The sequence below is a fragment of the Podarcis liolepis genome (assembly GCF_965112155.1).
Source record: "Podarcis liolepis genome assembly, chromosome: Z".
Lineage (NCBI taxonomy): Eukaryota > Metazoa > Chordata > Lepidosauria > Squamata > Lacertidae > Podarcis > Podarcis liolepis.
In genome coordinates this window covers 43,274,566-43,281,043 of record NC_139570.1, presented here as the reverse complement: position 1 = coordinate 43,281,043, position 6,478 = coordinate 43,274,566, and the positions used below count along the sequence as shown (strand labels likewise).

Sequence of the window (6,478 nt, the reverse complement as noted above, 5' to 3'; positions counted from 1 at the left end):
TAGTAAGAGAACCCATACAAGTGACCCTGACACAACCCCCTCCCCACATACACTAAGTAGTAGAATAGAAGCATTACCACCCCACCCCACCCCGCTCACCACTCCCACTCCCCTCTCCCCCTTTTCTTCCCAACCTAATACTGCATGCAACACTAATGTCTCACAACAAATGAAACTTATCTGTAGAAAACACAACTTGAAAAGACACAAAGCACGTATTTTCGTAAACTAAGAAGTCTTTAATAATTTTTTTTAAATGGAATGAAATAAAAAGTGTATTTTTATTTTTATTTAAAGAGGATTATACAAATCAACAGAGGAGAAGTCTGTTGATGGCCATGATGAATACTCCATTCTCCACAGTCAGTGACGGTATGCCTGAATACCAGTTGCTGCAAATCACAAGTGTTGGGATCGCTGTTGTGCTCAGGGTCTGCCCTTGGGCTTCTCAGGTATTAGGCCAGCCACTGTGAGATCAGGACGCTGAACTGACTGGATGGGGTTTTGCAGCTTCATTTTTTTTCTGGCTCCACAGAGATAATGTCTGTTCTGCAAACCATATTAATATCAACGCATGATGGGGCCTCTCAGTTGTGCCCCTGAATGCTTTGTTTTCTCCAGTGGTTTCCTTGTGTTCCTCAGCAAATTCAGCCTTTTCTTTCCATGTATCCTACTGTATCACCCTACTTTAGGGACATCCCAAGAAAACAGTGAATCTCTCTCTCTCTCCGCTCCACCCCCCCCCCCCGAAACTAGTCCCCGGGTTCGCTAATGGCTCCAGCATGTGTGCTTCTGTCGGAAGTGAGAACTGCATGTAAAGTTATCAGACATCCATCCATCAGAGTAAGTGGCTCCCTCCTCTCACCTTGCCCCACACATTGTTAAATGCTTTGTAGAGCAGTTAAAAGCTGATGCTGCTAGATGATTCATTGCAAACCCACACAGGGGCTGTGGAGTGGCTGAATCAGCAAAGGGGTATATATGTATATACATACACACACACACACACACACATACACACACACACACACACACACACAATGGGTTGGGAACCCTGTGGTGGAGTCAACCTCTTTCCAAATTTGAGCGAGTTTATCGGGGGGGGGGGGGACTTTGCAAAATAATTTTTGGAGTGCTTACACGACCCTGGTGGAGAAGGTGGTACTGTTAAACTACATGAAAGAGTCTCCTGGAACTGTTTTCAGCAGATGCAAAAGAGATGATGAAGAAGGCCTTCTTTACTATCATTATTGCACTTGGTAGGCTCAACATTGAACTCTAACCTGTGTTTTCACCAATGGTGCTCTAGCAGTCTCAGCAATTATTTTATCACCCCATGGTCCCCATCCTCCCAGTTTTTCCTGATCCCATGTTGATGACATCCCATCTGATTCCCTGGAATGCGGAGTTAACCAGGGCTACCAACTGTCTGTCTCCAAAGTGCCCTCTCTGCAGCATCAGAGAGGCAGAGACCGAGGAAGGGGTGGGTGGTGGGTGTGGGCTGCCCCAGGTATCACCGCTGGGGGGGTGATGAAATGCTGGGCGGCACTCACCGCGGGGCCTGCAGTGCACCCGAGCCACGTGTCTCTCCCGGGAGAGACGCGGTGGCTTGGGTGTGCGCAGGCTCCACGCTGCCCAAACGGTCCGCCTGCTGCCTCCCCCCCCCCCCAGCTGTAGGGTGGCTGAGTGGGAGGGGGCAGGCAGACTCCGGAGGCCCCGCGGTACCCAAGCAGCTTCCTCTGCTGCTGCAGAGAGGGCACTTTGGAGACAGACAGTTGGTAGCCCTGGTTAACTCCGCATTCCAGGGAATCAGATGGGAGGCCATCAACATGGGATAATGTATCCCCTACTATTTGGACCATTCAAATTGGTGCCACCTCCTTTCAGAGGGGAAGGGTTGCACAGAAGTCTAGTTGCGCCAGGAAGTGATCTGACCATGGCACTTCTTTTGTTTCACTTTTACTTAGTGTCAGACCACCCATGTGCACAGAGGTAAAGGCATGTCCAAGGCTTTGAGTAGGGCCATTTTATCCACCCAAGTTGTACTTCCCCAGCCATTCTATTGGCTAGGCCGTACTTTTGAGGCAGCCCTGGCCCTCTCCCCTTAAAAACAAATGAACTTATAGAAAACTAACTTAAAAAGTACACATAACAATTTAAAAATGATTTGAAACATCCCTCACCCCACTAAAATATTAAAATGGGGAGGATTTTATAAAGGAAGGAAGGAGAGAAGGTAGGACCACGAGAATCTCTGCTCATTGTCTGTCTCTGTTGACAGGACTGCCTCCTTCTGGTCACATTGGGAACTGACACTCGCCCAGCAATTCAAGCTGAAACATCTGGCAGAAACACCTTGAAGGCAGCCCTCAAGGACCCCCTGGGATGGGGCTTTGCCCATGATCTTGTTCGAGCACTCCACACAAGGGTGTTGTGAATGTCCTTGGCACAGTACAAGGTAGCTCAGTCAATAGAGCATGAAACTCTTATCAGCAGGGTCATGGGTTTGAGCCCCACATAGGGGGAAAATATTCCTGCATTGCAGGGGGTTGGACGGGATGGCCCTCATGGTTCTTTCCAACTCTACAATTCTATGATTCTAAGAGGTCTGGGACTTGATCAAGCTGAGAAATTGAGTGTAGGGCAGGCTCTCTACCTAGACCGTGCCCAGCTTGGTAGCTGTCAGCACGGGGGTCAGTGAGTGCCTGCCACTGTCAAAACTCTGGGAGAGGCACCTGTAGACCAAGTGTAGCCCCAACTCCAGCAGGTTGCGCAAGGCATAAAATTCATCGAATAAAAATCGCAGCTGACTCTATTCAACTAAGCATCTGCTTTTGAGATGCCCCAGCTATCAACAAAGCATATACTTTTCATGAGCACTGGAAAACTAATTCACATTTGTGTGTGTACACATGCACACACTGGATATATGGTGCTGCCTTAAGAGGACTGTGCTAGAGAGTCCTGGCAGCCTTAGTGATCTGATGGGGTGTGTGGGGTGGGTGTGGGTGGGTGGGTGTTAACAAAAATATAATGAAATGTGCAATATTCCTTGGGGAAATGCTCTCCCCTCTGAATCATTTGGTGCCTTGAGCTGAGTTTCCTACACACACACACACACACACACACAGTCCCTTAGTGGGGAGGAAAGGGGGTGCGGTTATGCCTTCCTCTCATCATAAATTACATGCAAATGCCTTTTGTGCCTCCGTGCCTATATATGTGAGTGCCTGTGTCTTTCACACAAGCAAGCGCAGGGTCCAGAGAGGACCTGTGCCTTTAATTTGCCAACTGCAAAACTACAGAGTCTGTGCCTTGAAGGCATCCCATTACAGTGGAATGAGCTAAGGATCTACTCAGCTATATAAACCAGCAGAAACTGCTTACTCCAACCAGAGTTTGCCTTACTGTCAAACATTCTCCCTCCCTCTCTTTCCCCCTCTCTCTGTCTTTCTCTCTCTGACTTGTCCCGTCTATACCATAGATGGGACAAGTTTTCTGATTTTTTTCCCCTCAAGACAGAAGCGGACAAGAGTAAAGCATCCTATTTATCCCCTGGAGACTTGGCACAGCACAAGGAACTAACACATATCAAAGGCAAGCAGGTAAGTCTTCTCTCCAACATTGAGCATGACATTTTTCAGGGGATGGAAAAGTGAATGTGTTAGAATAGGTTCCATTTTTTTATAGTTCTTTTTTTTCTGAGTTGCTGGAGTTTGGATCTGGAGATGCTTTTGAGATTACTAGGTGATAAAGATATAGATGATATAGATACAGATATAGATACGCAGAAATTTAAAAGTTTGTTTATTTTGTGTAATGCCAGATGGGATCAGATCTGTGTTTCTATGGTGTTTTCAGTGGATGCATAAATTAGCCAATGAATGAATGAGAGATGAAGGCATGCTAATGGAGGGTGTGCATGCACGCACACAGGCACACACACCCCAATTAAAGTAGCAAAGCAAACACACAATGGAAATGGCAAGTGAGGATGGGGAGATGGGGGGGTCATTCATGTTTCTGAGACTTCAAGGGGTGATGGAGATTAACTGATAGCATTGGGAATGTAACCTTTTAAAGATGCAAATGAACCTTGTTCATTGTAAAGAAAGAAAGAAAGAAAGAAGCCCGTCTTGTGTTTGGCGGTGGATTCCAATTTCTTCCTGAAATGTGTGTGCCTGGCTTCCAGACCAAAAAAATTTAAAGGCAAAGTTCAGCATGTATCTTTCTTTCATTTGGCTATTGAAAACAGAGGGTGATCTGTGCCAGAGGATGGAAAATGCTTCTCTTCTCCCACCTCTCCACAGCTCTTGAAGCAAGCTGCTTTTTTTCCACACTGAGCAGCCTATCGCTCTGATAGTTTTATTCATCTCTACACTTTTCTGTGCACCAGCTGGCTGAATAGTGCATTTGTGCAAGCATGGGATCTCATGAGTTGAATGAGAAGAAAAACGGGTCTGTAACCCTTGGCTTGGCTAAGTAGCTGGATCTAGCTTCTCAACTTGTTATTATTATTATAACTTGCCAGCTACATGCAGTTGTATAATATATTTCAGGACAGGCTGTAGGTTTTTATTAATGGAACATTTTCTTGCCCGCTTTCCCAAGTACTTCAGAAGTCTTGTGTGATGTAGTATGGATCTGAGGCTGGCTGGTCCTATTTCATTCAGAAGCCATACCCACTGGGTTGGATCCAACAATTCTACTTGGAGTAGACCCATTGAAACTATTGGACCTAAGTTAAGCATGTCGATGATTTTCAATGGGGATCTGTTCTCCATATGGTTAATATTGTGTTCAGGAGGGTTTACTCTCACCTAAGTGTGCTTAGGCTTACAGTTTTAATTCAGAACTATCACACAGTTAAAAAGCATCAATGCTGTGAAATCCACATTGAAGATTGCACTGAATTCTGCCTAAAGTGAAAGTTGGAATCTTAAAGGAAACTATCACGGGGTTTTTGATAAGCAGCTTTTTCACAGAGGAGAGGTTGTTTTCGACTATTAAAATCTAAGCCATTTAAAGTTGTATTCCTAACTAAACACCCCATCAGACATAACAGAAAATGTGTCTGAGGAAATGCCTGAAGGATCATGTTGCATCTACCACTCAGTCCCATGGGAGAGAGAGCAGTAGCCTGACCTTATGAGTGTTTGCTCCAAACTAACTCCCGGTTTGCTTAATAGAATTACTCACAATGAAGTAAGATTAGATTCACAACATTGCAGTCTTATACACCATGGGTGGGGAACTGGTTTCAGACTAAAATAATAATAAAATAAAATAAAGCTCCCCCACTCAGACAAGTGGGGCTACACTACACCACCTGCCTGCCTGTGCAGGAGAATCCCCGCAACACTGGGAGGTCATTCAGCAAGGGGGCAACACTGGGAGGTCATTCAGCAAGGGGGCCAGGGACACAGCAGTGAGGCCAGGCTGGGCTCTAGGACCCAGAGACCCCCCCAGCAGCAGGCAGACTGGGATGGGGATCCCTGCATGAAGGTGCCTGGTTTGCGCCCCTTCAAAATCATGTGCTCAAGGCTATGGAACCCCTGATCCCTCCACACTACACCCCTGCTTTGTACAGTAGACTAGTTTCACTTACACTTCCCTCTCTGTTTTCCACCCAGGCAACAAAAAGGCACCATCCAAGTTTAAGGACATATCCCAGCTGGGGAGTCAGAGTCTGGGGGGGGTGATGCTCAAAGAGGGTATGATGTAAGGCTGGGAAGGGGATGTGGCTGGGTAAAAGAAGTGTCACTGAGGACAGTGGCAATGGTGGCCTCCAACTAGCGAGGTCTAGAGGACTGCATTTGGGATAAGTCCCATTGAACTCACTTCTGAGTAAATGAAAAGAGGATGCGCCAAGAACATGCATCAGAATAGGCTGTGGATTGTGCACGAGAAAGCACATGGGACACGCCAGCCAGATTGCACCACATTCAGCTTACAGCCCTCCTTGTATCAGCACCCATTATCAGCATCCCCTTATGAGGAAGTCTGAATACAACCCAGCCAGTAGCACATTTAGGCTTCAACTTGACACACAGTTACCCGGGAACAAGTGCTATTGAACTTAGTGTGGCTTACTCCTGACTGACTAGACTTGCCTGGGACTGCCAAGAAACTGCCTGGACAGAGGGGTGTGTGCACTTGCAACTCCCCCACCCCCGCCCCCGCTGCCTGCCAGCTCCTATTTCACTACTGTGTCTTATTTCATCCCCTTGCAAGCGCACACAAAGCAATATGTAGTGCTCCCAGTGCTCCCAATGGCTATTGTTTTAAAGAAACTGGTAATTTATTTATGGCACAGTCTTGGATCAGTTTAATGCGCTGAAAGTATAACTGGTTCCACTTTTGCCGGGGAGAAAATGCAACCCACTAAAACAAGTAGTTCTAAATAATCTGAAGAGATAAGCATTGGCAGGATGGGAACGTAACCTTAGCAGAGAAACAATTTCCACACCTGGCTACC

The 6,478-nt window shown here is 46.5% G+C and overlaps 1 protein-coding gene across 9 annotated transcripts in view; it reads left to right on the top strand.

Annotated features, from left to right (window-relative positions):
• Window positions 1-3,104: 3,104 nt before the first annotated feature.
• TNC (tenascin C) overlaps window positions 3,105-6,478 on the top strand; it is an 82,505-nt gene continuing 79,131 nt past the window's right edge. For 4 of the 9 annotated variants that reach the window (XM_083485671.1, XM_083485669.1, XM_083485668.1 and 1 more), the window contains exon 1: window positions 3,129-3,605. The gene's annotated coding sequence lies outside the window, so the exon portion shown is untranslated. Of the gene's footprint in view, window positions 3,606-6,478 lie in introns of all 9 variants that reach the window. The other 5 variants (XM_083485673.1, XM_083485667.1, XM_083485670.1 and 2 more) reach the window with 5 other exon arrangements.